Source organism: Schistocerca nitens, chromosome 3, assembly GCF_023898315.1.
Source record: "Schistocerca nitens isolate TAMUIC-IGC-003100 chromosome 3, iqSchNite1.1, whole genome shotgun sequence".
NCBI classification, from domain to species: domain Eukaryota; kingdom Metazoa; phylum Arthropoda; class Insecta; order Orthoptera; family Acrididae; genus Schistocerca; species Schistocerca nitens.
In genome coordinates, this window is record NC_064616.1 from 215,278,053 (window position 1) to 215,300,544 (window position 22,492).

Consider the following 22,492-nt stretch of genomic DNA (forward strand, 5'->3'; position numbering starts at 1 on the left):
TACCCATCATAATTTACAAGGGCGATATGCATGCCCGTACAACTTTTGGTTGCTTTTTACAATTACGTGGGGCCGATGACCGTCGCAGTCTGGTCCCTTTAATCCCACAAACCAACCTACAATTACGTTTAAAGGAGCAAAGTTTTCATAGTCGCAGATGTGTCGTCCATCGGACGCATGCCGAACATACTGACGATAGTAAACTCGTCCCATGTTTCTGTTATTCATAAACAGCTTTCGCATTATTTAGCATTAACCGGAAGCTCTTGCCTTTGATCATGATGGAGAACGCTCTACTGAGAACAAAATAACAACAATTATATACTGTACTCGCATCGGAAGTAATTGTTTTGCTTACACAAAAGTGCAGAAGTTACGCGATCAACTTATTTTTATTACTAATAAAATGAAATTTAGATTCTGTAAGGATATAAAATACACAATGGACTTACACTGAATGATGTGTAGTTCTAATTATGTGCAAAGCAACAAATCAAAGAAACAAAAAAACAACGGGAAGTCCTCGGCTCTCATTTTCTCTCTTACACATTCATTTATGTTTCTTTCCCTACCAAATCTACCATTTAATACGTCATTTATGTATTGTACCAAGACTACCAACCCGCAGTTTTGGTAGAGCGCAGCTCCATATGTAACTGAATTCCACCTGTTGAAACGGAGAACGCAAAATGCCTTTTGCTCTTGTATTACCACCACCTCGACTCAACACACATCTGGTAAATAAAGAGCGAGCTACAAGCACCAGGCAGACCCTACCCGCAACCCCATCAATCGGCAACTAACAACTGGCACCAGGGTAAGCTTTTAGTATCCGCCGTGAAACACCAACTCCAGCAACTTCACACACTGTGTGGTCGTGGGCACGGCCAAACACGATTATTCCCTTTTTCCACTGTCACGTCCTTTATTTTCTTACAACGCCCGCGTGAAACGTAAATGTCGCTACTTCCTTATGCTCTCGTAGAAGGAGTGCTCTCACTGTTGAGCAAGTGACTCGATGGCTGCGCCACCTGTAAAAGCTTAACGATTCACCTGTGTGTGCGCACTGGGGGGACTGATTTTTTTGTCCGGTGAGCTTAGTTTGCTGTTATAGATAACGGTAATAATGCACGAAACACAGAACCAATGTTTTTGGATTTTGTGCCATCTATCGCTTCGAAGCTATATAGATAACGTGTGGTTATAATTAAAGTGTAGCTACTCATACAGGTCCAGTGTGGGTTGCAATTATCGTATGGGAGCGAAACTCGGTTGGTGTTCTACTGTGTTAATGCGGAACCGATTTACGCTGAGAAAGGATTACTTCCAATTTCGGCCAGCAGGTGCAAATCAGGCGCTTTACAGCGCCTACAGAGTCTCCAGAGATCATATTGAACAAATTGTGTAAGCGGCCGTTAATAATACCAACTTGCCTTTCTCACTTGTTTGATCTTTTCTGCCCATGTCAAGTTCATAGTCCATTACATATCTCATCCTGGCAAGAAGAGCGAGAAGTCGGAAAACGGCAATTTTTAGTTTATGCCACAACAAATACGTGTGAAGTGCCGCAATGCGCTCGAAAAATGTAATGGAGTTTACTGCCAACAATATTTACTTGAAATTTATAGGAAGCTTATACTATTTCAGTATAAACTTTATAGAATTAATTCTTTAAGTCGAGGCTTTCCAACTATTGCTGGGGTGCGATATAGAAACATTTCTATGCGTCTTTCTTGCATTCATGGCGCCAGATTTGGACCTGGTGGCCAAAACTGGAACTAATTCTTTTCCCCAGCCCAAATCGGTTCCGTATTAACGTATTTATTTATCTATCGAGTTTCGCTGCAGTACGGTAATTACAGCCCACACTGGACCTCTACGAGTTGCTGACACCCGATATCAAATCTTGTCATAGTTATTAAATACACTGGTGTCCAAAATTACAGCAATAAACCGTAATTTCCCGTTCCTGTGTCTAATTCACGATATAATCAGACAAACCCTCAACCAGATGTCCGTACGATCTCGTTCTGCACGGGAGATGGCATTCCGGTCAACGGACAACCAGGCAAACTATGACGTCAGGTCACCTATGAAACGAGGTAGTGTTTGTCGGGTAGTCCCACAGCCACAATCGCTGTGTACACAGTCTCAGTATGGCACAGAGAAGATGCCTACCAGACTATCTGCTGTGGAGGGCCATAGAAAGAACGAAAGTAGGACAGTCGCAAACTGATGTGACCCGATGGATTAGTGTGAATCGTTCTGTCGTTTCTCGGATGTGATGTCAGTTTATAGAGACCGAAACTGTATCCGAGAAGGCCAGTGCAGAGTCGACCACATGTGACTTGAGAAGAGAGGACCGCCGTTTGGCTGTAACGACACGACAGTACTGCACGGCAACTGGTATGTGAGTTCCAAGCATCCACTGGACGTGTTGTATCGAGACAAACGGTGTGCAGAAACCTTCGGCACAGTGGCCTTTATTGTCGGATACCTGCTGTGTGTCTACCTCTGACGCGTCTACACAGAACGGAACGTCTAGAGTGGGGCCATCAACATGCCATCTGGGCGGTCGAACAGTGGGCCAATGTTGTTTCCACAGATGAGTCCCGATTTATTCTGTAGAGCGATTCTCGACAGTTTCGCATGTGCAGGGAACGTGGAACACGATTTCGGTACCCAGACGTTGTGGAAAGAGACCGATATCGAGGAGGGTCCCTAAGTCCGCAGCTCGTGGTCGTGCGGTAGCGTTCTCGCTTCCCACGCCCGGGTTCCCGGGTTCGATTCCCGGCGGAGTCAGGGATTTTCCCTGCCTCGTGATGACTGGGTGTTGTGTGCTGTCCTTAGGTTACTTAGGTTTAAGTAGTTCTAAGTTCTAGGGGACTGATGACCACAGATGTTAAGTCCCATAGTGCTCAGAGCCATTTGAACCATTTGAGGATCCCTAATGGTAAGGTTGGGTTGGATTGGTTGGAGAAAGAGACCAAACAGCGAGGTCATCGGTCTCATCGGATTAGGGAAAGATGGGGAAGGAAGTCGGCCGTGCCCTTTCAAAGGAACCATCCTGGCATTTGCCTGAAGCGATTTAGGGAAATCACGGAAAACCTAAATGGTTCAAATGGCTCTGAGCACTATGGGACTCAACTGCTGTGGTCATAAGTCCCCTAGAACTTAGAACTAATTAAACCTAACTAACCTAAGGACATCACACACATCCATGCCCGAGGCAGGATTCGAACCTGCCACCGTAGCGGTCATGCGGTTCGAGACTGTAGCGCCTCTAACCGCTCGGCCACTCCGGCCGGCGGAAAACCTAAATCAGGATGGCCGGACGCGGGATTGAACCGTCGTCCTCCCGAATGCGAGTCCAGTGTGCTAACCACTGCGCCACCTCGCTCGGTCCTAATGGTGAGGGCACGGATTTAATATACCACTCGAATCCCTATTCACGGAATTGTACGGGTGAATCGGCAAGGTTTAAGAGCTGTCAGGTATCGCGATGAGATCTTGGGACCTCATTTGCGGTTGTTGCAAGATGCTGAGGCCCCACACTTTGTATTATTGGACGATAATACTCGACCTTATAGAGCACGGCTGCTTGATGTTTTCTTTGGAAACTAAAATGCTGCACGCATGGCGTAGCCTGCTCGCTCTCCCGATTTGAATCCCATAGAGCACGTCTGGGATGCACTATGGAGATGGCTTGCATCACGTCAGCATCCATCAACCACTCTCCAAGACTGCGAGCAGCTTTGCAGGAAGAATGGGCGTTATTTCCTCAACATGAGACTGATGACATCACTCACAGGACGCCACTTCGTTGTCAGTCCTGTGTCGCTGCCAGAGGGGGTCACACCCCGTACTCAGCACATTAAACAGTTGTAACTTCCTGGCAGATTAAAACTGTGTGCCGGATCGAGACTCGAACTCGGGACCTTTGCCTTTCGCGGGCAAGTGCTCTACCAACTGAGCTACCCAAGCACGACTCACGCCCCGTCCCCACAGCTTTACTTCTGCCAGTATCTCATCTCCTGCCTTCCAAACTTTACAGAAGCTCTCCTGCGCACCTTGCAGAACTAGCACTCCTGAAAGAAAGGATATTGCGGACATGGCTTAGCCACAATCTGGGGGATGTTTCCAGAATGAGATTTTCACTCTGCAGCGGAGTGTGCGCTGATATGAAACTTCCTGGCAGATTAAAAATGTGCCGGACCGAGATTCGAACTCGGGAGTCCCGAGTTCGAGTCTCGGTCCGGCACACAGTTTTAATCTGCCAAGAAGTTTCACATCAGCGCACACTCCGATGCAGAGTGAAAATCTCATTCTGGAAACATTAAACAGTTGTCGGAATGTGTGTGAAAATCCGTTAAGTTGCAAAAAACGAAGAACACTTTTGTCTACCGTTACGCATGCTGCAGTTGTTTACGTTCTGAATTCTTTGCATTGTTTCTACTTTATTATCACCAGTCTATATTGTTTTTTTGCAAAAAAAAGCAACTCTGCAAAATTTCCGTTTGATGCCTTGTATTGAATTGTATGTTAACCGGGGACCTAGAAACGACGGACAGGCTCCGTCCCCGCCGCAGCCGCAGTGGTCCACAACCCCACGACGACTACCGCAGTCCACTTCACCCCTCCGCCGCTCCACACCGAACCCAGAGTTATTGTGCGGTTCGGCCCCCGGTGGACCCCCCCAGGGAACGTCTCACACCAGACGACTGGAACCCCTATGTTTGCGTGGTATAGTAATGGTGGTGTACGCGTACGTGGAGAACTTGTTTGCGCAGCAATCGCCGACATAGTGTAACTGGGGCGGAATAAGGGGAACCAGCCCGCATTCGCCGAGGCAGATGGAAAACCGCCTAAAAACCATCCACAGACTCGCCGGTTCACCGGACCCCGACACAAATCCGCCGAGCGGATTCGTGCTGAGGACCAGGCGCTCCTTCCCGCCCGGATTGATGCCCTAATTTTGGACACCAGTGTACTTGAGTATTTTCTTGCAGAATGTGCTGTGTAGCACGCTTTCTCTCCTCATACATATACGGTACGGTAGACTCGTCTGACCTATCTGAACAGCCGGAATAGTCTCTGAGAGAGCTCTAGAAGCAGCGAGTCTGTTGCGGGAAGGCCGTTGCAGGTGGCGGCGCGGCGCCGGAAGTACACGAGCAAGGCCGTCTGTGGCTTCCGGTTAGCGACCTCCACAAAACCACGCACTCTCTCGCTCCCCCCTCTTCTATCGCAGCGCAGCCGACGATTTTTAGAGCGTTTCCTGCCCTCCACGGCACACGCAAGGGTTGGGGCTGGCTGCTATATGTAGCTCAATGCAATCGACACAATGGCGAGAGACGTTTCCACTCAGCCGTTCCTCACTTTAACAACTTTTGGCGGCCCACTCCGTAGGCCTGCCAATAACCGCTTACATTCTAAAAGCTTCAGGGTGAACCACAGCTTCACCGACAAAATTTATGAGGACGCGAAATTTAACCGACAGGAAGAAGATGCTGTGATATGCAAATGATTAGCTTCTCAGAGCATTCACACAAGGTTGGCGCCGGTGGAGACACCTACAACTTGCTGACATGAGGAAAGTTTCTAACCGATTTCTCATACACAAACAGCAGTTGACAGGCGTTGCCTAGTGAAACGTTTTATGATGTCTCGTGTGAGGAAGAGAAATGCGTACCGTCACGTTTCCGACTTTGATAAAGGTCGGATTGTAGACAATCGCCATTGCGGTTTATCGTATCGCGGCATTGCTGCTCGCGTTGGTCGAGATCCAATGACTGTTAACAGAATATGGAATCGGTGGGTTCAGGAGTGTAATACGCAACGCCGTACTGGATCCCAACAGCCTCGTATCACTAGCAGTCGAGATGACAGGCATCTTATCCGCATGGCTGTAACGGATCGTGCAGCCACGTCTCGATCCCTGAGTCAACAGATGTGGACGTTTGCAAGACGACAACCATCTGCACGAACTGTTCGACGACGTTTGCAGCAGCATGGACTATCAGCTCGGAGACCGTGGCTGCGGTTACCCTTGACGCTGCATCACAAGCAGGAGCGCCTGCGATGGTGTACTCAACGACAAACCTGGGTGCACGAATGGCAAAACGTCATTTTTTCGGATGAATCCAGGTTCTGTTTACAGCATCACGATGTTCGCATCAGTGTTTGGCGACATCGCGGTGAACGCACATTCGAAGCGTGTATTCGTCATCGCCATACTGGCGTATCATCCGGCGTGATGGTATGGGGTGCCATTGGTTACACGTCTCGGTCACCTCTTGTTCGCATTGACGGCACTTTGAACAATGGACGTTACATTTCAGATGTGTTACGACCCGTGGCTCTACCCTTCATTCGATCCCTGCGAAACCCTACATTTCAGCAGGATAACGCACGACCGCGAAACCCTACATTTCAGCAGGATAACGCACGACCGCATGTTGCAGGTCTTGTACGGGCCTTTCTGGATACAGAAAATGTTCGACTGCTGCCCTGGCCAGCACATTCTCCAGATCTCTCACCAATTGAAAACGTCTGGTCAATGGTGGCCGAGCAACTGACTCGTCACAATACGCCAGTCACTACTCTTGATGAACTGTGGTATCGTGTTGAAGGTTATTACGGCCAGAGGTGGTTGTTCTGGGTACTGATTTCTCAGGATCTATGCACCCAAATTGCGTGAAAAGGTAATCACATGTCAGTTCTAGTTTAATATATTTGTCCAATGGATACCCGTTTATCATCTGCATTTCTTCTTGGTGTAGCGATTTTAATGGCCAGTAGTGTATTTTGTGAGTATACAAAGCCTCCGAGTGTAATGCTGCGGATTATCGCGTTTGTGGATTAACCGTGCAAAGTGCAGCGATTTCTGATTGAAAAAATTAAACGACGACTGTAGTACTTTTACACTTAGAACGAATAATTTCGTTTGTAAAACACCATTGTGCGTATGGCTCACGTTTTACCGTCGGAAGACGATGCAGTTATGGTGAACGAAGTGTATTAGGTAGAGAAAGAGAGCGAAGACAATGCGATCGAGAAACCCATTAGAACGCACTCTCACGCACTGGAATGTGTTGATCTGTTATGACTACATCGTCCCTTGCCACGTTTGTGTCTGAAGACTAATCTCACGAACTGCTGTAGGGACCTCGATACAGTGTCAATAATTGACTCACGAGAAGGGTTTCTGCTTATAATTTACAAATGTTCCGTTCAAATTGGTTAAACTATGATGATGTCTGTCGATTAAGTCGTGCGTCCTGAGAACTTCCCTGCAGTGCGCTGCTTAAACCGTTAAAGTAGAGCTTGCAGTTAATATTTCATTACCTAACAATGTTTTCTGTAGTAAACAATGTTACGCGGTGGCCCGTAAACAAAATTACCGCTTCGCCAGTCAAAAATGGTTCAAATGACTCTGAGCACTATGGGACTTAACTTCTGAGGTTATCAGTCCCCTAGAACTTAGAACTACTTAAACCTAACTAACCTAAGGACATCACACACATCCATGCCCGAGGCAGGATTCGAACCTGCGACCGTAGCGGTCGCGCGGTTCCAGACTGTAGCGCCTAGAACCGCTCGGCCAGCTACGCCAGTCAAGTCGTACGGCAGCAGCCACTTAGTACTACCTTCCCGAAGCCGGGTCTTTTAGGTTCCTTCTGAGTATGTAGGCGATGTTCGTTTCAACTCGCTTTGTGACTCCGGAAAATGAGAACACACGGAACGAAAAAAAAAAAAAAAAAATAAACAAGAAAAAGGGAAAATTAGACGGTATTTTCCGAAAGCGAATAGAAGTAATGAGCGTTAAGCACAATTTCGCAAATAAGTTGTCAGAGTCCGCCCAGTAATGCGTAATTAATGTAGTGGGCTTTCAAATGATAACATGTAGTATGCGTGCCTCAAAGCTGTTGGATCAGATTGAAATAGGTGATAGTGGGCCCACAACCGATTATATTGAGATAGTTAACCAATGACCGGTAACGCAGATTTGTGGACATAAAAAGCGTACACCGCATAGCAACAATGTAGCTCATAGTAATTTCTCAAACTGACAAACGATAGTCTCAATGCATGCATACCATTGGTGCATGAAGTTCTGCCACACTCCCTAATAAGGTCCCTGATGTCTGTTGTACCAGGAGACAGACAGTTTGGACCATAGAAAGCAGGTCTTCATTCGTTTCTAAGGGAATTTCTTGTACCAATGTCTTGGCATAACCCCAGAGGAAAAAGTCCAAAGGTGTGAGATGCGGTGATCGCGCTGGCCATGGTACAGGATTTCCCCTTCCAGGCCAACGATGAAGGTACGTGTTCTTCAGGTGCTCGCGAACCTTAACATCCGGTGTGGCCGTGCGGTTCTAGGCGCTTCAGTCTGTAACCGCGCGACCGCTACGGTCGCAGTTTCGAATCCTGCCTCGGGCATGGATGTGTGTGATGTCCTTAGGTTAGTTAGGTTTAAGTAGTTCTAAGTTCTAGGAGACTGATGGCCTCAGATGTTGAGTCCCATAGTGCTCCGAGCGATTTGAACCATTTGACATTAACATCAAAGAGGTTGGTGCACCGTCGTGTTGAAAGCACGACCTTTCGCGGACAACAAGGGGTAGAGTCTCTAAGAACTGCGGCAGCACAACTCTCAGCAACACAAGGTAACTGGACCAATTAAAAGCGGAAGCAGCAAATAAGGTCCTATTAGGTGACCTTCGACAATGCCCACCCATACGTTGATCGAAAATCGTTGTTGGTGGCCACAGATGTGAGTGACGTCATGATATACTCACTCGAGACATGGCAGTTGCGGCTGTTAAGAACATCATCAGGGGTGAATGAGGCCTCATCCGTGAACAATACAAACAGTATGAAGTACGGGATTACTGCGCTGCAGTTGATAATCCATTGACAGAAGTGAATGATGATGATGATGATATTTGGATTGTGGGGCGCTCAACTGCGCGGTTATCAGAGCCCGTACCAATTCCCAACCTTGTCTCAGTCCAATCTTCCACTTGAATGAATGATGATGAAATGATGAGGACAACACAAACACCCAGTCATCTCGAGGCAGGTGAAAATCCCTGACCCCGCCGGGAATCGAAACCGGGACGACAGAAGTGAAGGCAGAGCTCACAATCCGTTGGTCCCAGTCCTCAGACACGTTCTTTATGATAGGAGTGTAATACCTGTTCCACCAGTACTCTCCATACTGTATCCTTGTAAGTGTGCGTTTCACGAGCAAATTCTTTTTTTTTTTTCTTTTGCTTATGCCTTTATCCCGAGCTTTCGCAGGGTCGGCATGGTTAGGATCGGATTTGGCAATGGTTAATGTTAAGGGGTGGCCAGATGCCCTTCCTGCCGCCACTCTGTACCCCCCAGGAAGGAATTAGTGCACCCCAGCTGTCTTTGTCTAGTGTAACTCATGGAATAGTGTGAAACGTGTTCAGATGTCTGCGAGTCGTGTAACTGAGGCGGGACGTGGGGACCAGCCCGGTATTCACCAAGTGGGATGTGGAAAACCCCCTAAAAACCACATCCCGGCTGGCCGACACACCGGCCCTCGTCGTCAGTCCGCCAGGCGGGTTCGATCCGAGGCCGGCGCGCCTACCCGAGTCCAGGTCTCCTCGAAAAAATCTGGTGTTCAGGCATGTCTTTGGTGGCTGTGGCGTGACAGACCCCTTCTCTCATAAGCTGGTGTTCATGGAGATAAACTTCTTTCAATTAGGGTGAAGCCCGTTGGGAAAGCGTTCTCTCTACATTCGTGCTGCTTTATGGGCACTGCATCCAACCGCACCGTACATTCAGCACATGTCTGCTTACCGTCATGACGATTAACGTGTCATCTTTTACTACGCGTCAAGCACTGTACACAGTAACACACCTCACGATGAACACATCACAGGCTGTTTTATGCAATGGTCAACTTGACATAAAAGGATAGTGGTGTGCGTGCCGTAAAGCGCAGGTCCGATGTGTGCGGTCTTCTCACGACACACGTGCTATGAGCCAGTCGTGTACATGCGTTTGTCTGGTGGTCAGGGGAGAATGCTTTTTATCAACCGTTGCCTGTTACAGTGTACAACAGATACCCGGAATCTTTGCGAGAGTGCGGCAGAACTGCATGGGCTGTTGCAATACACGCACTAAGACTGGCGGTCGTCGCTTTGAACAATTACTATGAGTTACGTCGCTGTTATGCGGTGTATGCTGTGACGGACATCACATAATAAATATGCATTTCCGGCCATTGGTTCCCTATCTCAGTTTAATCGGTTGTGGACCCACTATCACCCGTTTCAATTTGACCGGTAAAAACACGTGTAGTTTGGATTATCCGTGTGTTTAGGTTATAGATGCAGTCTTGGGTTTCCATTAACTTGGATATTCGGGAGTTACTGTGTTTTGATATAAGAGGCCTCTGGTCTCCGGTAGCTCTCTACAAAGTAATTGCATTTCATTTGACTTTTACCCCACTTTACTTTTGCACCTGGAATGCACTGAAGAAACTGCACAACGGTGCCAGTGTCTATGGTTCTGTGTTGTGTGTTTCGTCTGCAAACAAACTTGCTCCGTAAACTAACGGTACTGGCTGTTGACGACAGTAATGCCCACTCCCTACTGCTCGGTCCTATCATGGGTTTGTTTATCTGGCAGTGTTGATCGTTAAGCCGTACATAGCAATCCGTAAAGCTTTATTGGTGAAGAGTTGGCCGACATATTTCTCGTGCGTGGATTCACTGAATGCGATGGAAGAGTGGCACAATGACTATGCCGAGCTAATCACGCAGCGGCGGAAACCATATACCAATACTTTTCTATTTGGCAGTTGTTGCGTTATTCTGTGTTTCGTGTTGCCCGTTTTGGTGACTGCAGCTAACAAGATAACTTATAAATAATTACGACAGTGAAAATGATTACTTCGAAATTCATACATAACTGTAACACAGGCAAAAAGCACAAAACTCGAAAATATAAAAGAAGCGCTTCATTGCTTAGTGTGCAGCAAATATCAAACTATACGCTAACTAAACGAAACTGATTTTGCAAGGTTATATCCAATTTCCTGATTTCTCTGACTCACGTTTACGAAGATTTATTCAAGCCCACACACGAACCTGGAAAGCCGGCCGGGGTGGCCGAGCGCTTCTAAGCACTACAGTCCGGAACCGCGCGACCGCTACGGTCGCAGGTTCGAACCCTGCCTCCGGCATGGATGTGTGTGATGTCCTTAGGTTAGTTAGGTTTAAGTAGTTCTAAGTTCTAGGGGACCGATGACCTCAGATATTAAGTCCCATAGTGCTCAGGGCCATTTGAACTATTTGAACAATAACGTACAGATTCGTTAATTAATTACCGTCTCTGAAGAGTTTTAACAAGTACGTAAGTATATCAAGAAATTTTTGCTATTTCGTATATTTAAACGATGATATGAGTCACGTATTCTGCATGAGACCAATATCGGAACGACTGCTTACAAAGGAAGTTACAAGGGTCACCACGCAACAAAGGATAATTGTGAATAACATCTCAAAGACAAGGGTGGGTATAAGTATTAAAGAATAATAATTACCTCATGAATGATCGAGGAAGTAAAGGGTGGTGCCAGCGGGCGCGAGAACCTGCAATCAGAAAACAAACAAGGCATGAGCGTTTTGTTACAGACAATGGCGGCTGGCGGCGCCGCTGCCGCTGCAGCGTCCGTCTAACGGGGCACGCCGCGCTGCCAACTGCCCGGCGCTGAACATACGCTGCTCCACGTGGCGCTGCAGACAAACACAAAAGGCTCCAGCTTTCTGGCGCACATTACACACAAATTTGCGTTTGAATTCCGTGATATTTATGTGCACTCTGTCACAAACTCTGTTATTTTCACTTAAACAACAGACTGTCCATCTGAAAAGGTTGTTTTTATTATTTCTGATCTTCCTGTTCTGTGAGGTCCATCTTTACGTTAACATCTTTACAGTATGATAAACGGCCTTTTAGTGATAGCAATACACATTTATCTTCATGTATTTTCGAAACGTCGTACCTGTATGTCCATTTAACAGTTTTATAACTTGATGAGTCACTGGTTAGCACGTGAACATGTGCTCCAAAAGTTGTTTACAGTCTACGAACAGAGACAAGCGACAAAATTAAGATGTCATTTTTGTTCAAATACATGTTTACACGCGAGTTGCACAGCAAAAAATGGTTCAAATGGCTCTGAGCACTATGGGACTCAACTGCTGAGGTCATTAGTCCCCTAGAACTTAGAACTAGTTAAACCTAACTAACCTAAGGACATCACAAACATCCATGCCCGAGGCAGGATTCGAACCTGCGACCGTATCGGTCTTGCGGTTCCAGACTGCAGCGCCTTTAACCGCACGGCCACTTCGGCCGGCAGTTGCACAGCAACGGGTATTCTACGCCACAGGAGAAATGAGCACCGAATACGCCACTTATCTCTTGGCACATTCGGTGACGTCACCAACATTGATGTTACCAGTGGCCACATCAATAACGTAATTTGGTGATGCCAATTTGTGTCGTCAGTATGACATCCGTAAGTGAAGATGGTAGTGGTGACTTACGTGATTTCGAACAACCATCGTTTTACTACAGACATACTTCGTGTATATAAAAAATCCCATGTATCACAGGCCACTGACCTGATGAAGAAAAACTGAAATACAAGAATGAAATAGGAACAGGTCGTTTCAATACATTTCTTATATATCCCGCTCTTGTAATCCCCATCTCGACGTGCAATAGGGGCATCTTTCACCCACAGCACTTTTATACTAAAAATGGTTGAGATTGTTCCAGACATACCTGAGTTATTCTACGATGTCATCCCGTTTTCACCCCACCATTATGGGAGGCAGGTGGTTCTTATTCACAGTGATTCTGTCGAGATTGTAAATGACATGTGTACAAAGTCTAGTATAAATCAATCCAGTCGTTTACGTGGAAATGTCGAGCATGCATAGATTATTATAATGTATATAAGCCTAAAACGTGTGAAGACAGCGAACCCCAGAAACCGCATTATTAGATCAATTTCAGGAGTTCACAATCTTAGTCCTAGTCGTATTAGTCATTTCTCTCTAATGATAATACCCTTCAACACGTTCTACGAATTAAATACGATTTTCAGTCATCACCAACACCAGCACAGGAGTGTTATACCTTAAAATGAAAAATAACAGTAAGGAAGTTTACATGTTCGTGGAATCAGAGCCACGTGTTCCTGTTTACTGGCCCTCAGATCAGGCAGAGACCGAACGTGTCTCCGGTAAACGCTTTCTTTTAGATATCCCCAGATCCAAAAGTCACATGGATTCAGATCAGGTGTTCTTGCAGGCCACGTGTATGGAAAATCTCTGGAGATAACACGTCGTGGACGGCTGCATTACGCAGACCTTTCATTTGGAGAGCGACATAAGGTGTGGCCTCATCTTGTATGAAAACAATAGTTTCCATACAGTTGCGCTCTTCAAAGCAGGAATCAAATGCTGTACGAGGAGGTCTCGATATGGTGTATACGTCACGGTCCTCTGAAAGTACTCTCTTCAAAGAACGGACCGAGAGTAAAAAATGTTTGCAAATCCACACTACACAGTCCCATACGGCGAGTGCAATGCCCCTTCGTGCACAATATGTGATTTAACAGTACCCCAAAATCGGGAGTTCTGTGTATTCGCCGGCCGGAGTGGCCGAGCGGTTCTAGGCGCAACCGTCACGGTCGCAGGTTCGAATCCCGCCTCGGGCATGGATGTGTGTGATGTCCTTGGTTAGTTAGGTTTAAGCAGTTCTACGTTCTGGGGGACTGATTACCTCAGAAGTTAAGTCCCATAGTGCTCAGAGCCATTTGAACCATTTCTGTGTATTCACTGTACCCCGTAGTGTAAAATGTGCTTCGTCGCTCACAAGGGGAGGCCGACAATTGTGAAATTCATACTGCGCATAATAAAAGCTCATGGCCAGAGGTGTAATGTGGCAAAGCACCAAGATGCACTTCTCAGCCGTTGTCGAGAAAATCGACAGTTAAAAGAAACCGTTGCGGTGAAATACCCTCTATGATTTACAATTTCCTACAGCGTCGTGGCGCAGCGGTAAGCGCTCGGGTTCGTAATCCGAAGGTCGCCGGATCGAATCTCGCGCCATGCAACCTTTTTTTTTAGTGTTTGTTTTGTGGTGTCACCGCCAGACACCACACTTGCTAGGTGGTAGCTTAAATCGGCCGCGGTCCATTAGTACATGTCGGACCCGCGTGTCGCCACTGTCAGGATCGCAGACCGAGCGCCACCACAAGGCAGGTCTCGAGAGACGTACTAGCACTCGTCCCAGTTGTACGACGACATTGCTAGCGACTACACGTACGAAGCCTTTCTCTCATTTGCCGAGAGACAGTTAGAATAGCCTTCAGCTAAGTCCATGGCTACGACCTAGCAAGGAACCATTTGTACCATTGCATGTATCTCAAGATAGTCTCACTTGTATCATCAAGAATGCTGTATACCAAAGGACGATATAAAAGTTAAGTGTTCTAGTAGCTACGTTCTTTTCTTTATCACATTCATTACGAATCCTGTTCCAGACTTCGCGCCAGTCGGCGTGTGTGTACGTGTGCCCTTTCGGCTACCCGTCACTGTGGACTGGCTGCCTTGTCAGTCCACTACATGTTTTTTGTAATTCATATATATATATATATATCGTGGGGTCTCTACTCTAATTCGAACGTTTGACTTACACTATATGTATTCGTTTCGGAATATCGTTTCTACGTCTTCCGTTAACTACACGTGTAAACATTATGAAGACAATTAATAACATTTGTGAAATACTTTGTTTGCGGAAAACATAATCATGTTCGAACTCGCCAGTTTTTCCATGCCAAACGACTTTCAACAACTTATTATATGCATAATTGTTGCAACTCATTGCCGGTAATTTTATATATATATATATATATATATATATATATATATATATATATATATATATATATATTTGAATTACAAAAAACAAATACCAAAAAAAAAAGTTCCATGGTGCGAGATTCGATCCGGCGACCTTCGGATTACGAACCCGAGCGCTTACCGCTGCGCGACGACGCTGTAGAAAATTGTAAATCGTAGAGAGTATTTCACCGCAGCGGTTTCTTTTAACTGTCGATTTTCTCGACAACGGCTGAGAAGTGCATCTTGGTGCTTTGCCACATTACACCTCTGGCCATGAGCTTTTATTATGCGCAGTATGAATCGAATCTGAATTTCACAATTGGCGGCCTCCCCTTGTCAGACAATGTTGCCGCGAACATGTCATCAACTTCGATTCCTAAGAGAAACCGAAGAGCAGATTCAGAACGTTGGTGCGGATCATGAAAGGCCTGCGTAATGCAGCCGTCCAAGACGTGTTATCTCCAGAGATGTTCCATACACGTGGCCTGCAAGATCACCTCATCTGAATCCATATGACTTTTGGGTCTGGGGATATCTAAAAGCAAGCGTTTACCGGAGACAGGTTCCGTCTCTGCCTGATCTGAGGGCCAGTATCCAGGAACACGTGGCTCTGATTCCATCAGAACTGTACCGTCTGGATCTTGTACGGATACCAGTGTAAAGTAGACTGCAATACTTTCCGTACTGTTGAACACAGAATGGACGATTCTCGTGACACGGCACGAATATTAGCACCGCACGGGGCACGTGCTGCACTGTCAGATACAGTAATAGCAATCGTCAAAAACTTTCACCAAGACAGGACGCCATCGTCTTCCCAGTGCAACACCAAGCTCATTATCATCATCTTTAAACCACATAATGACATCGGGCCGCTCCTCAGACGTTTCAGTTGTTCAAATAAAACAGTTTATGTCTTCTCGGTACCCATACCGTTCACTCGCATTATGGATTCTCAAATGACATGATGAATGGCATACAGCCAATCAAACGGTGCACAACGCCACATCTGCACCTCGTAGCCAAAATTGTAACTAATTTTTTTCCAGCATAAATCTGTTCCACATTAACACATTTTCATATCTAGATATTTTAGTCGCTTTACGATAATTACAGCCCACACTGCACCACCGTGAGTTGTTGCACTTCAAATATAACAACCCGCTTCTTGAGATGAATATTCCTTCCACCATAAACATTCAAACACGTTACCTCCCGCGTGGAAACATTGTAGCTAGCCGGACGCATCGGATAAGATGCCTGTCATCTCGACTGCTAGTGATACGAGGCCGTTAGGATCCAGCACGGCGTTCCGTATTACCCTCCTAAACCCACCGATTCCATATTCTGCTAACAGTCATTGGATCTCGACCAACGCGAGCAGCAATGTCGCGATACGATAAACCGCAATCGCGATAGGCTTTATCAAAGTCGGAAACGTCATGGTACGCATTTCTTCTCCTTACACGAGGCATCATACAACGATTCACCAGGCCACGCCCGTCAACTGCTGTTTGTGTATGAGAAATCGGTTGTAAACTTTCCTCATGTCAGCACGTTGTAGGTGTCGCCACCGGCGGCAACCTTGTGTGAATGGTCTGAAAAGCTAATTATTCGCATATCACAGCATCTTCTTTCTGTCGGTTAAATTTCGCGTCTGTAGCACGTCATCTTCGTGGTGTAGCAATTTTAATGGGCAGTAGTGTACATTGCTCTTAAAAACCACGAAGATAAGATTCGAGAAATTAGGGCTCATACGGAGGCGTAGAGACAGTCTTTTTTCCCTCGCTCTATTTGCGAGAGGAAAAGGAAAGAAAATGACAAGTACTGGTACAGGGTACCCTCCGCCACTCTCCGTACGATGACTTGCGTCGTATCTATGTTGATGTAGACGTGTTTGAGACGGAGACGAGTTACTAACGCGGTACATGTTGTTTCGTGGGTCTCGTAAGTTCCTTTTAACCGATCCACACGAGTTTTTCGTCCCACAGCGGCCCCAGGCCCTGCTATAATTTAGACACAGCGCGGTGCATCGCGAGCTGTTGCTATGGCCGGGCGGCGTGCTGGCGGCCATTAACGTGACATTGGTAATATATTTTATCAACAAGGACAGCCGGCAAGGTCGCGCCTCTAACCTATCTCGCAGCTGACAGCTCGCAGTTGGGCACCGTGCCAGTCACACTCCCACACGTTGCGACTCCTCCGTCAGCCGTCACCTACCCTACTGTATTCCAACTTACGTTTTCTACTATAACCAATAAACACCTGATTTTTTAAAAAACTGGAACTCCCATTTAAAAACAACATTCAAGCAACTGATTACTTCACAAAAATGAGTTTATGTGTTAATTAGCTGACGATAAGCACGTAAGCGAGAAAAATTTAGAAAAGGTTTGAAATTATGCTTAAAGTTTGTTCGAAGTCGCTAAGTGCTTTCATTCTCAGATACTGGAAGAATATACCCGTCGTTAGATAGGCAACCTGCAACTAGTTCCGCTTTGTGATATGCGAGGGCGTGCTGAAAACTAATATACCAGGTGATCAAAAAGTCAGTATATATTTGAAAACTTAATAAACCACGGAATAATGTAGATAGGGAGGTAAAAATTGACACACATGCTTGGAATGACATGGGGTTTTATTAGAACCAAAAAAATAATTTAAGTTCACAAAATGTCCGACAGATGGCGCTGGACAGCAGAACTGCTACCGTGACGGGTGAGAGGTATGCCGATATGTTACAGAATCGCATTCATCCCCAGCCTGGCTCATAAACACCTGCTGGAACGTACGACGTTTATGCAGGATGGCGCTCCACCCCATATTGCTAGACGCGTGAAAGATCTCTTGCGCGCGTCGTTGGGTGATAATCGTGTGCTCAGCCGCCACTTTCGTCGTGCTTGGCCTCCCAGGTCCCCAGACCTCAGTCCGTGCGATTATTGGCTTTGGTGTTACCTGAAGTCACAAGTGTATCGTGATCGACCGACATCTCTAGGGATGATGAAAGACAACATCCGACGCCAATGCCTCACCATAACTCCGGACATGCTTTACAGTGCTGTTCACAACGTTATTCCTCGACTACAGCTATTGTTGAGGAATTATGGTGGACATATTGAGCGTTTCCTGTAAAGAACACCATCTTTGCTTCGTCTTACTTTCTTATGCTAATTATTGTTATTCTGATCAGATGAAGCGCCATCTGTCGGACATTTTTTGAACTTTTGTATTTTTTTGTTTCTAATAAAACACCATGTCATTCCAAGCATGTGTGTCAATTTGTACCTCTCTATCTACATTATTCAGTGATTTATTCAGTTTTCAAATTTATACTGACTTTTTGATCACCCGGTATACGAAGTTTTTATTGTGAAAACTGTTAACGCCATTTAAATGAAACAAACTTTATTAACATCCTACGTCTTTGTTCTTCATGTCTATACATTTACACTGAAGCGCCAAAGAAACTGATATAGGCAGGCGTATTCAAATACAGAGAAATGTAAACAGGCAGAATACGGCGCTGCGGTCGGCAACGCCTATATAAGACAACAAGTAAGTGTCTGGGGCAGTTGTTAGTTCGGTTACTGCTGCTTCAATGGCAGGTTATCAAGATTTAAGTGAGTTTGGAAATAATGTAGTCGGCACACGAGCGATGGGACACAGCATCTCCGAGGTACCCATGAAGTGGGGATTTTCCCGTACGACCATTTCATTTCAGGAGTGTACCGTGAATATCAGGAATCCGGTATAACATCAAATCTCCGGCTGCGGCCGCAAAAACATCCTGCAACAGCGGGAACAACGACGACTGAAGAGAATCGTTCAACGTGACGTAAAGGCAACTCTTTCGCAAATTGCTGCAGATTTCAATGCTGGTCCATCAACAAGTGTCAGCGGGCGAACCATCATCGATATGGGCTTTCGAAGCCGAAGGCCCACTCGTGTACCCTTGATGACTGCACGACACAAAGCTTTACGAATCGCCTGGGCCCGTCAACACCGACATTAGCCTATTGATTACTGGAAACATGTTGCCTGGTGGACGAGTCTCGTTTCAAATTGTATCGGGCCGATGGACGTGTACGGGTACGGATACGACGTAATGGATCTATGGACTCTGCATGTCAGCAGTGGATTATTCAAGCTGGTGGAGGCTCTGTAATGGTGTGGGGCGTGTGCAGTTGGAGTGGTATGGGACCCATGATATGTCTAGATACGATTCTGACAGGTGACGCGTACATAAGCATTCAGTCTGATCAGCTGCATCCATTGATGTCCGTTGTGCATTCCGATGGACTTGGGACAATTCCAGCAGGACAATGCGGTAACCCACACGTCCAGAATGGCTCCAGGAACACTCTTCGCAGTTTAAACACTTTCGCCGGCCACCAAACTTCCCAGATATGAACGTTATTGAGCATATGTGGGATGCCTTGCAACATGCTGTTCAGAAGAGGCCTCCACTCGCTCATACTCTCACGAATTTATGGACAGCCCTGCAGGATTCATGATGCCAGTTCCCTCCAGCACTACTTCAGACATCAGTCGAGTCTATGACACGTCGGGTTGCGGCTCTTCTGCATGCTCGCGTGGGCTCTACACGATATTAGGCAGGTGTACCGATTTCTTTGGCTCTTCACTGTATGTGAGTTCGTGCTGAAAGATAATACATTCGTATTTTTTAAAGCGAAAACTGTTACAGTGTGTGTTTGGTAGAGGAAGGGAGTGTGAACGTGGCGATAAAGGAGCCGCCACGCACACCGAGTCAATGAAATGCACTGATCTGTTATTATAGTACGCAGTATGAAATTAGTCTGGCTATATCGTTGAGCAGACTAATTTTTTTTACCCAAACATGTTTCACAGAAGTTACGTCATCTTGAGTGCATTTTTTATTTGCTTTTCTTACAAATTACTGGAAAAGTTCATTCCTAGTGTCTCCACACAAATAATTTCAGTTTTAAAGTAAGCTATTCATAAACCAAAATCTCTTTTCTTATGCCTCGTTAGTACATGCTTCCGTTCCTGTAGCTTTCTTTTCTTTTGAAGTATAACTTATTCTTGGACAGTTTGTCGCCTGTAACAACAGAAAACTTTATACAGAAAATCATTTACATCGAAAAGTACTCCTGGAATGTCAAACCGTTGTCTTCACTGTGAAACTGTACTTTTAACTTACACTGTCCTTACCGTTTACAAGATACGAAAATAAGAGGACGAACAGATGAATGTGTTCTGGGCCGAAGTCTTGAATCTTGTTGGTAACGACGGCCCGTGTGGTCGAGCGGTTCTAGGCGCTTCAGTCTGGAACCGCGCGACCGCTACGGTCGCAGGTTCGAATCCTGCCTCGGGAATGGATGTGTGTGATGACCTTAGGTTAGTTAGGTTTAAGTAGTTCTAAGTTCTAGGGGACTGATGACCCCAGATGTTAAGTTCCATAGTGCTCAGAGCCATTTGAACCATTTTTGAACTAAGCAGGTGCAAACCACCAGCACTCAAAAGCATATACGACTATGCGTGATTTTTTCGACAGCTGGCTTCCACGTAGAGTCACAGACTGAGTGTCGTACCGTAGCCATTCGCATTATCGCATTTGGACACACTCCGTGAGATACGAACACTGTTTTAATCTCGTGCTTACAACAAGTATAGCTGTTGAGCTTGTTATTGCCGATCTACACAGCTATTACTCGTTTGTTCAGTGCATGACCAAGAAGAATGAGCTGAAGTCATAGCACTTGGTGCTGAACTACGTTTTCGCATTTAAGCCTGTGTAGCAGCAGCTTCATTCAGACTGACGTGTGTCATGTTGGATGTCGGGCACGTTCCTAACACACATTGCTCACTAAGCCCTAATACAATTAGAGAGAAGCTAACACATGCAACAAATAAAACAGTTTCTTTCTGAAGAGCAGCACTCACTAAACCATGGTACACGTGAGTCACGGCCCCCCCCCCCCTCTCCCCTCCCCGGTCCATCCCCATCATCCGATCTCTCGACAAAACTCTCTCGCTTCTACGCAAATTATGATATACAATAATATTTTATTAGATAATCCGCTGCAGAATTTTTCACATTCGATACATTTTACTCGTATAAACGGAAAGATTCAAAGTATCTTCGACTGCCCATCGACCGTCTACAACGTAAAAAAAAAGTTATTTTCGGAAATAAAACTGAAGTCCGTCAAAACAGGCCACGAAGGCCCAACGACACCGACCGACCGTCGCGTCATCCTCAGCCCACAGGCATCACTGGATGCGGATATGGAGGGGCATGTGGTCAGCGCACCGCTCTCCCGGTCGTTGTCAGTTTTCGTGACTGGTTATCTTCGGAAATATTTCACGTTAATCGCGAACATGAGGCATGAAATGATTAGCCGTTCATAGCTCGTGAACGAATTATTACGGCGTGTAATTTATGCAGAGCTTCCAGTAAGGGGTATGTGACTGACATGTGTTCATTGTTTAAGTCGCTGTCTTCATTATTTCTCTGTAACTGATGAGGCTAAATGCCAAACATTTCTGAATACTCTAGTGGCTGTCCAAACAACAAGTGTTATTATTTATGTTATTATTTATTTTTGTACTTGAGGCCGACGGCATTAGAAATTCAAGGTATCATGGTGATTAAAAAGATAAAAGTACCGATAAATGTAAAATACTGACAGACATTCAAGTTCTTGGAGAAAATGCTCTGTAATATAGCGCGGTTGTTGTAGATAACTTAAATGTAAAAGAGAGTTCAGCGAATTTAGATAGGTATCGTTCGAAGAAAGACCACATTATTCTAACGAAACCCTGGTTACTAAATTTATTGGACTACTATTCGATCTATGTCTAAGGATCATAGGAGTAGGATAACAGACTAGGACGCATAGTGACTCATAGACAGTGACATTTCCCTCGCTCCATATTCCAACGTAACATGATGGGAGTGAATGGTATTAGTCACAAGTTCCATTCTCCAGCATTATACAGTGCTTATGTGGTGTGCATGCAGATATTAATATAGAACAGGCACATTGGAGGATATGGGCTGACCCAGTCTTTTACCCTACAACAGCAAGTAGGTATTAGACAAAGCAAATAAATGCGAAATTTTGAGACACTTTTCCATAAAATAGTGTATTTTGTCCCTTTCAACAAAAATTTACATGTTTGTTGCAACACTCTTTATACATTCTTTTTCGATTGTTTCTTCTTGTTCATTTTGATTTTTTCTACGTCTCAATGAAGTGCTTCATAAAATTTTATATAATCTCGTAGCTTTACACTTTATCTTAAGAGGAACGAGTCTGACTGTGCCGCCAACAGTGATCGATCATACGATCTATTTTAGTAATCAATGTATTGCAGCATGTGAAAATATAAAATAATAAGAAAATATAGTTGACGAGAACATTATCAAAGGACAAACATTCTAGAATGAAATTTTCACTCTACAGCGGAGTGTGCGCTGATATGAAACTTTCTGGTAGATTAAAACTGTGTGCCAGACCGAGACTCGAACTCGGGACCTTTGCCTT

The 22,492-nt window shown here is 45.5% G+C and overlaps 1 protein-coding gene across 3 annotated transcripts in view; it reads right to left on the reverse strand.

Annotated features, from left to right (window-relative positions):
* The window catches only part of LOC126248170 (nuclear hormone receptor FTZ-F1 beta), a 440,744-nt gene that overhangs the window by 279,091 nt on the left and 139,161 nt on the right, over positions 1 to 22,492 (reverse strand). For all 3 annotated transcript variants that reach the window (XM_049948931.1, XM_049948933.1, XM_049948932.1), the window contains exon 2: positions 11,579 to 11,627. The gene's annotated coding sequence lies outside the window, so the exon portion shown is untranslated. The remainder of the gene's footprint in view (positions 1 to 11,578; positions 11,628 to 22,492) is intronic.